Genomic DNA, 10419 nt, shown 5'->3' with positions numbered 1-10419 from the left:
ATCTTAAAGGCCAGTGTGCCTTTCTTTGATTTAGTCTTCTTCATAAAGTGGAGGACTTCTTGAGCAATAATGATGTTGTCAGGAGTTCCTCGTCCCGGAATAAATCCTCCTTGAAGCGGGCCAACAATCTCCGCAAGATGAGGACGAAGCCTATTAACAAGGACCTTCGTGATGATCTTGTAAACTACATTGCAGAGACTAATCGGCCTGAAATCTTTCATAGATACCGGTGATTCAACCTTTGGAATGAGAACCAGTAAAGTCTCCAACATTCTCGGATCAAGAGTAACACCGGAGAATGCCTGCTTAACCATCTTCCAAACATCAAGACCAATGATCTCCCAATATTCTTTGAAGAAGAAAGCTTGAAACCCATCCGGACCTGGAGCTTTAAAAGAGTTCATGTGAAAAACAGCTGTTTTGACTTCCTCCATAGTAACTGGTGCCGTAAGATTATTGCAAGCTTCCTCATTCAGAGAAGGAAGAGGCACATCACCAAGGCAACCCAAATCAACATCATCCAAATGACAGAATAAGCTTTTATAGAAAGACTCTGCTTCTTGACTCAGAACCTCTGGATCAGTTTCCCACACTCCATCCTTGAGAAAAAGGCCATGAATCTTATTATGCTTCCTTCGCGCAAGAGTTTGAATATGAAAGAATCTTGTATTCCTATCCCCGAACCTTACCCACTGCTCTCTGGACTTTTGGAACCATAGGAGCTCTTCTTGCACTAGAGTATTATTATAATCATCAAGCAACTGTTGCTCTTTCTGACGCAAATAAATACTATCCACCACTTCCAAACGCTTTTGTAAATAATTAATCTGCTGCTCTAATTCACATTTCTTAACAAAAATGTTACCAAATACCTTCGAGTTAAACTCTAGTGAATTCTTCTGTACTTCTGAAAGCTTGCCATGAATTCCTCTATTACCAGACCACCATGACTGGTTCACAATATCTTTATACCCAGGATGAGTAGCCCAAGCAGCAACAAATCGGAAAGGTCGATTCCCTTTAGGCTGAGGACGACCTTTACAACGCACCAGAATAGGGCAATGATCAGACTGAAGCCTATTTAAAACTTCTGCATAAGCCTCTGGAAAGATAGATAACCAACTACTATTTATACAGACTCGATCAAGCTTTTTTGCCACATCAACATAATTTTTCACCCTCCTGTACCAAGAAAACTGCCTCCCGATAGTCTTCAGATCAAACAAACCACTATCCCCTAATGAAGTAGCAAACATGTCTGCTCTTTGATGAGAAAATTGACAGCCCTTAGATTCATGAGAAAATTTGACTTCATTAAAATCACCAAGAACAATCCAAGGTCCTTGAAAAACCATGGATTGTGCAACAAGATAATCCCAAAGGAGAACCCTTTTATTAAATTGAGGACTGCCATAAATACCACTACACCTCCAAATTAAATTATCAAAGTGAACCTCAACAGTAACACCCTGATCAAAAGCATCAATGAACTTACAACAAACACCCTTCATAGAGGATAGAAACCAAATACCTCCCTTATGCCCCTGTGCCTCTACTATACCAACAGAGTGATACCCCAACCTTTCCCAAAATAATTTTAAATGCTGAAAAGGGGAGTGAGTTTCAACCACAATAAAGAAAACAGGTCTAAATTTCCTAACAAGTTCCTTACAATGCACCCGGGCTAACTTATTAGAAGCACCCCTAATATTCCAAACAATCATATTTAAACTATCCATAAATAATAGGGACAGAATAAATAAGAACATAAACTCTAAACAGAATCACCAACCTCAATAGGTGGTTTGTCCTGCGGTACTGGCACACTCTGATCCTCAATAATTGCCACCTTTGGACCCCCTGACACTGCACTTGCCATGCTTCCATCTACTAAGGTTTCCTCCGTTGTGCCACCATTTTTATCAACTGGCGAGTTCTGCAAGGAGGAAGGCCGAGGACGCTTCCGTAGAGAAATTCCACGACGTGCAGGAGTTCTGCGCGATGGAGATGGCGCAATTTCATGTTTTTCTTGCTTCCCCATCCTAATGCCAGTTGATTTGCCTCCATCACCATGCAAATTGGGCCTTGGAACCCTTCTCGAACCAAACTTGTGCTGCTTTCCATCTTGGTCCTTCAAACCTGATGACTGGCCCATTGTAAATTTTTTCTTACGCAGCACTTGTTGCCAGCCCTCTCCATCATCCATGCATGCCTCATTAACAAGACCATCAGGCACGTGAGGAGCCAATGATTCCGTAACCACATCCTTCCCTTTAACAACTCCTAATTTCTCACCCAAATCACGAGCTTTTGATTCAGCCTCTTTTTGAATCTCGTGATTGTTGTGTGGCACTAGTGTTGGGGCTTCATTATTTTTTCCATCACCAAAGGAATTTATGTTTCCTTCCAAGGACTCCTTCTCCATGCACAACGATTTATCATGCCCATACCGTGCACAAGTAGCACAAATCAACTGTAAACTCTCGTACTCCACTTCATAAGTCACACCCTCCACTATAATATGTTTGATTACAGGCAACTCAAGATTAATTTGAACACAAGCTCGGGCATATTTTCCTCTTTCTGCGAGCTTAGTAGCCAAATCTACTTTCACCGGAATCCCAATTGCAGAAGCAATTCGCAGCATTGCTTGATCCTGGTAGCACCAAATTGGAAGTCCCGAGACTCGAATCCATACCAGCGTTGATCCAAAGGATTTTTCGCATGGCCTAAAATCCACATCCCATGGCTTTACTGCAACATAGTGACCGTCTATCAACCACGGGCCACCAAGAATGACTTTCTCACGATCCCCAGCAATATCAAATTTAACCAAAAAATATCCAAATCCCACATCCAACAAATCAAACCCTCCTTTGATGCGCCATACTATCCGGAGCTTATGCATGAGAGCCGTGTAGCCATAATACTTATCCAGCACCTTGATCACGATGGCTTCCTTATAAGGTTCAGCTAGACAGCTCTTTGCCTCCTTGGTAAAACTGACACTTGGTGGACGAGAATCACCTTGCTTACCTGTCACCGTCGCGATACCATCCCCAGATAAAGACCCTACTAATGCAAAGGCCTTAGACTTTTCTGCACCAATAACTTTATCTCTAAAAGAGACCTTGGATGGCTTTCCTAACCCCTCTCGAGAAGAACCCTCCTTAACACCGGATACATACCCACCCACGCTCTCCCCCTTATCTCTTCCGATGGCATGGCCATCTTTCTCACCATGTTTCACCCTCAACTGCTCGCCCCCGCTTTCTCCTTCTCTCATTCTCTTTGAGTACGGAGTACGTACTAAGAGATATCTTTTAAAGTATTTAATATAGTAATTTGTTAAAATTTAAAAATTAAAGCTTTTCAAAATAATTAAATTTGTATTCTATATGATCTTAACAAGTGTCCTTTTAACAAGATTTTAAGAGAAAATATACTGAAAATATATTTAACTTAAATTTTTTTTTACTACTATTATCTAATCTGAATCAACCGTTCAACTTAAACCATCAAAACATCAATTTCTTTTCCTTCAAAATTTTAATATAAGAATAAATAATTGAGAACAAAAAGGAGAAGACGACTAGAAGCATGGCAGGTACGGCAATGTGAAATCTGGAAGATACGGGCGTGAGAATCAAGAAGGGATCCCAAATTCGTAGGGGAGATGTACGTAAGCAACAAGATAATAAAGGAACATAATAATAAATGGGAATCCATATGTGTCATTGAGTTAACAGCCATCATGGTATGGTATCGGGATCATATAAGATGTTGAGGGATGTTGTTTCAACGTCACATAATTGGTGTTTATATGGAGAAATTTGTGTGTGATATTATGAAAAAGTAGTGTGTATATATATATGAATAAAAATATTCACCATAGATAATAAATATTGGATTTATATTCTCTAAATTTTGAATTTTACTTTAAAGAATAAAGTGTAATTTGTCATCATTTATTTTATAGGTGAGACAAAAAAAAAAATATAAGAAAAAAATCATTTAAGGGTGAGAGATCACACTCTATCCTCTAAAATAAAACTTTAAAATTTAGAGGATCCAAATCCATAAATATCAATCATGTTAGGCACTCATATAAACTTGAGATTAAAATTATTAGTAATATTCTAATGGTTAAATTATTCTATTAGTTTCTATAAATTTTTTAAATTTATGATTAAATTTTTATATTTTAAAAATTTATAATAAAGTTTTTACGTTAATTTTAAATTTATAATTAGATTCTTATTAACCATGAATATTACAAAAATATTTTAAAATGTGTTTTTACCATTACAAGAACTTTGGCATATTAGATAGCTCAAGCTTATAGATTTCATGAAGATTTCCATACTAGTAAGAATAGAGAGTAATAATGTACAATAGTAGTGTGCAAAACTACATTGCTGTCTTTTTTGATTAGTTATTAGTGTCTTTCTTGATAAGTCTTAAGCTTCAATAGTCACTAACCGTGTATATATAGAACAAACTTGGCTTAGTAAAGGTGTATAATTCTGAAATGAAATGATGCTTGATTACTCTCATTACAAGTCTTTGTCTCTGTTTTAATTTTTTCTTTATGTTTAAACCTATCACTACTCTTTCTCATAGAGCTGAGCTTACTGTTCTTTCTTACCTTCTCTGAATCTTTTATGGTATCGAGAGCCTATTACTTAGTTTCAGCTCCACAATGAAAATCATGCATCCTTTCTGATTCAACAAAGAAGACCTTTTCTCCAATTGCTGAAAAACTAAATGAAGATAACTACTCTACATGGAGGTACCTTGCAATTCTCACTATTGAGATTCTTGGTCTTGAAAGTCATCTTGACCCCTCCAAGAATCCTGAGCAGCTTACAACTTATGCTACCAAGAAAACGGTTACAGAATCCGAAGAATACAAAACCTGGCGTCAGAGAGATAGAACCCTCACAACATGGCTCGTTGCTTCCATGACTAATTGCTTCAAGAACAAAGTGATTCACCTCTCAAGATTTTCTTAAGTATGCACAAAGATTGATGATTACTTTCAGGCAGCCTCCTCTTCTCGTGTAAGAAAATAGCTCCCGCTATTGATGAATTGTCCAAAATTAAAAGAATTGTTGACTCTCTATTTGCGGTGGGATATGAAGTTCCAGAAGATGATCATCTTCAGGATATTATTGAGGGTCTTTCTGAAGAATATACAGTGTATATTTCTTCCCATGAAAAAATGCTTGAACGCTTCAAGAAACCAACCTTTGGCCTGCCTGTATCCCATTATGTGCAGAATCCTTCTCAGAATTTTGATCCCAACAAAGGTAATGCTTTTAGAAGAGGACGTGGAGGTAGAAATAGTAGAGGAGAAGGCAGATTTGGATACAATAACAATAACACAAGAATGCAGTGTCAATTGTGTGGAAGGATGGGTCATGTGGTATAGGACTGCTATCATAGGTTTGACCAGTCTTTCAACCCTAATTCTGGAAACTCTACCTCATCTTCTCAGCCTCCCTACCTTAATGCTCAACCTCCACTACACCCTTCAAGTTTCCATCAATCAACTGCATATCTCACAAGCTCTTCCTCCTCCATAAGTGATGCTGCCTGGCTTGCAGATTCTGGTGCGAGCCATCACTTGATCCCAAATCCATCCAATTTGCTAACTTCCACTACGAGCAATGGTGTGGAATTTTTCAATCCAAAAACTAACCGGCAAGTGCACTGGGTCGTATCAAGTAATACCTCAGGTGAGTGAGGGTCGATCCCACGAGAATTGATGGACTGAGCAACAATGGTCGAATGAATCACTTAGTTGGACAAGCAAAAAGTTGTGTTTTGAGGATTGTAAAACGCATTAAATAGTAAATTCAGAGAATTTGAGAGAAAACAATAAAAGTGGTGTGAAATATATGAGAGAAAATAGTTAAGGCTTCGGAGTTGTTTATTCATCCAGATTAAGTTTACTTACTAACTATTTTAATCATGCAAGATTTATTTCATGGCAAACTGTAATTGACTAAACCCTAATGTCTTAGTGATTTAGCCTCCTCTAACCCAAATCAATCGCCAATGTCTTGGTCACTTAATGTAGGCTAGAAGGTTAAGATCAATTCTAGTTTATGGCCACAAAAACTCTAATTACCCAAAGCTAAGAGGATTATATGTGACGTATCCCGATTAGTTCAAGTAATTAGCAATTTAGGAGGAATTTGCTTTCAAGAGGTTGTTCAAGCGAGATAACTCTTTCAAGAATCACAAGAACACATATAGAATAAGGGTTATTGATGAACGGATTTTAGCTAGTAAAGAATTCACAATAAATTCCCGTTGCAAGTATAGTTTCTAAACCAACAAAGAATCCTTTCATACAAAAATTTGGTTGTCACTAAAACAAACCCAATAAAATTAAACCGAAGTATTTAAACCTCGGGTCGTTGATAAACCCCACTTGTAGGGTTTATCTTGTATTGATTTTTGGGGATTTTATCAACTTTTACCCACATTTATTCAATGAAATAGCATGGTTTTATAACTTCTCCCTTAATTGTGCTTAAGAGTGAAAACATGCTTTTTAGGACTTAAAATAGCTAAATTTAATTCACCTTGATTCTATTAGATGCCTTGATATGTTTGTTAAGTGATTTCAGATTTAGGAGGCAAAGATTGGATTAAGGGAATGAAGAAAAAGCATGTAAAGTTTGAGAACTCATGAAGAAATGATGGAACCAAAAAGCTGTCAAGCCTGACCTCTTCGCACTTAATTGACCATAACTTGAGCTACAGAGATCCAAATGATGCGGTTCCAGTTGGGTTGGAAAGCTAATATCTGGGGCTTCGAAAAGATATAAGATTTGCTATAGTTGCATCGCACATAGGGGCGCGCACGCGCACGGTACGCGGACGCGCCGTTGGTGGCACATGACTCACTTAATGCAACACGTGGCCAGCGATTTTAGAAGCCTTGTGGGCCCAATCCAACTCATTTCTGATGCTATTTAAGCCAAGGATTGAAGAGGAATCGATATACTTTAATCATTAGTCATAGTTTAGTTTTAGAAGTAGTTAGAGTTAGAGAGAGAAGCTCTCCCTTCTCTCTAGAATTAGGATTAGGAATTAGGGTTAGATTAGGATCTCATAGTTCTAGGTTTAATTCAAGTCTCCTTCTACTTCTACCTTCAATTGATGATTGCTACACTTTGGTTCTTCTCTCTATCCCTATTCTCTTGTTGTAATTTCTCTTATTTTGTTTCTAGGTTTTGTAATTGAGATACTCTTGTTCTCTTTATTTTCTTTCAATAATGCAATTTGAGGTAATTCATGATAATTGTGATTTCCTTGATTGTTGTTGTTAATTCTTTACATTCAATTGTAGTTAGAATTCATTCTTGTTGTGATTGACTATACTTTTCTTTTGTGCCTTCCAAGTGTTTGATTAAATGCTTGGAAGAATGTTAGACTAGAATTTTATGTTCTTGGCTTGAGAATGTAACTTAGGATTTCTTGAGTCACTAGTGTCCAATTGATTGATAGTTGATAGCCATTAACTCTAGCCTTCATTAATCCAATTAGTGGAAAGCTAGGACTTATGGACTAGGATTGATATAACTCACTTGACTTTCCTTTGTTAATCGATTTAAGGATGACTAAGTGGGATTAATCCTTGCAACTACCATACTTGTGGCTAGTGATAATGATGAAGACCCTTGACAACCAAACCTTGCCAAGACCATTTTGTGAATAAAGTTTTCCTACCATTTACTATTCACATTCCTCATCCAAAACCCCAAAATAAACAAGTCCATAACCAATAACAAGAACACTACCCTGCAAGTCCTTTGAGAGACGACCCGAGGTTTAAATACTTCGGTTTATAGATTTTAGGGGTTTGTACTTGTGACAAACAAATTTTTGCATGAAAGGATTATTGTTGGTTTAGAGACTATACTTTAACGAGATTTCATTTGTGAAATTCTAAACCGTCAAAAATCCGTTCATCAAAATGGCGCCGTTGCCGGGGACTTGTAATGGTGTTATGTTATTGGTTATTGTACATATGTGAATAGTGTAAATAGTTTGTCTTTTGCTTGTTTACTAGATTTTGTTAGTTTTATTTTGTTTTTCCATAATGAATTCTCACTTTGGCTATGAGTTTGGCTCTAATTGTGTTGTAGGGAATGTGAACTTCAATGCTAACATGTACCAAGGATGGAACACTCCAAGATGGGAGGAGCCTCAAGGAATTGATCACTCCTATTGGCATCAACCTCCGGACACTTATAGGTATAATTCTCATCCTAATGCATGTCAATTCAATGGCTATGGTGACTCCTTTTATGACAATCAACCACCACCATATGCCTATGAATCTTATCCTCAACATGATGCTCAACCATACTCACAAGCCCCTTTCTACCAAGTACCTTTATGTGACCCTTATCCATCATATAACCAATCACCCATACCACATCCTTGTGATCATTATGAGCAAGAACCTTTAGAACCACCACAACCCTATCAAGATTACTACCATGAACCACCTCAACCCTCACCATCTCCATACCCTTACCAAGAAGAACCACCTTCCTACTATGAACCCTCTCTCCAAAATAATGAACCTTCCTATTCACCCCAAGCCCCAATAGACGATCCTCTCACTTTGTTACTCCAAGGACAAGAAGCCATGAAGCGGGATACACTTGAGTTTGTGACCAATTTGACCAAGGTGGTGCACACTTTAGCCCACCAATGCTTGAATACTCAAGGTACTTCCGTGACCACATGTGAAAAGTCAAAAGAAGAGCAAAGCATGAAGGAGAAATTGGAAAATTCGGTGGAGAAGGAGGAGTCAAATTTTGTGTTGGAACAATTGGAGGAGCCTATGATCATTGAAGAAAAGGAAGAGGTGGTTGAAGATTTAGGAGATGTTGAAAGTCCAAGGGAATGTAGCATCATGGAGCACTCTTCCAAGAAGCTTGATATTGATGCTGAGGAGGGTGCGCAACCTCCAAGGCATATCATCGTTGGAGACTTGGAAGAGGCTTATCAAGAGATGGATTCAATCATGGATGAATTTCTCTCTACAATGGAATCCTCTCCCATCGAACATGGAGTTGAAAGTATAAAAGAGTGTGCACAACCTCCCATACCCTTGGTGAGCAATGAGAAAGAGAGCTACCAAGAGGAAAACGTTGGCATGGTGTATATCGAAATTGGAGAATATGAAGAGGTTGACCAAGAAATAGATTTATTCATCAATGAATTTCTATCCAAAATTGAACCACCTCCCATTAGGCAAGAAATCAAAGTTTTTGAAGACAACACCAAGCTATGTGATAAAAGGGGAAAGGTTGAAATCAAGGAAGCTCGCAAAGAGGTGGAAATACATAAAGAAGAGCACAAGGAAGTAGACCTTGCATTATCTAAGTGTGGGGAGGTCTCCCTTCCCGAGTCACCATCCAACACAACATTCAAGTGGGTAAAATTCTTATCCATAAGCTTTAGTTTCTCGCTTGAATATGGTTTGATTGAAACAGATGGACAACTTAGAGCTCTTTGTGGAATTAAAAGCAAGAATGAGTTGTGTAGTGGTTGCGAGTTGGGAATTAGGCTCATTAAGGTCAAAGCTTCAAGGTATAGGAACAATGATTGGAAGAATACCACTTTGCATGGGTCTCGACGGAAGGCTAGGTGTGCTAAAGAGAATTCTATATGTCAACCACCCGGAAAGAAAAAGTATGAAGATCAAATTGAAGACGGGTGCGAAGATAAGATATGGGACCCCGGCTCGCTGAATGAAGACCAACTATGGGGACTCATATCTTGGGTTGAACTTTGCCCAAGCTTGGTGAAGACGGTTGGATATTCTGTCAACCAATTGAGAGGCAAAGATCCTTGGAGATTCAAGGATGAGTACAAACATAAGCCACCATGACAATGAACCCCTCAAAATGTCCAACTTAAGGACTTAAACTAAAAGTACTAGGTGGGAGACACCCCACCATGGTAACCTCTTTCCATTCTCTTTTGGTTTTGTATAATAAGTGATTTGAGTTGCCATTGTAGGTAGATTTTCATTTCATATTGATTTGTTTGTAAGGATTGGTTGTTAGTATGTTGTATTCATTAGTAGTAGATGAATAAATCCTAAAATCAAATTACATTTTTGTGAATTGTTTGATATTTGATTGAATAAAGAAGAGTTTTGGACATTATAGAGAGCTCTTGGGCATTTTTTCTGCTTTTTGGGCAAAAAAAAAAAAAAAACGGCCATCGGCGCGCTAGCACGCTGTGCGCGCACGCGCACATTGCACTTCCGCAACTTCTGGTACAAAAAACCAGAGAGTTGTGCGCGCGCGCGCGGATCGTCCCTGCTGCATTTACGCGTGAGCGCGCTGTGCGCGCGCGCGCGGATTTGCACCCTGCTTT

Source organism: Arachis ipaensis, chromosome B3, assembly GCF_059453495.1.
Source record: "Arachis ipaensis isolate K30076 ecotype BB chromosome B3, ASM5945349v1, whole genome shotgun sequence".
Taxonomy (NCBI): Eukaryota; Viridiplantae; Streptophyta; class Magnoliopsida; order Fabales; family Fabaceae; genus Arachis; species Arachis ipaensis.
Note: the sequence above shows the minus strand (reverse complement) of the source record.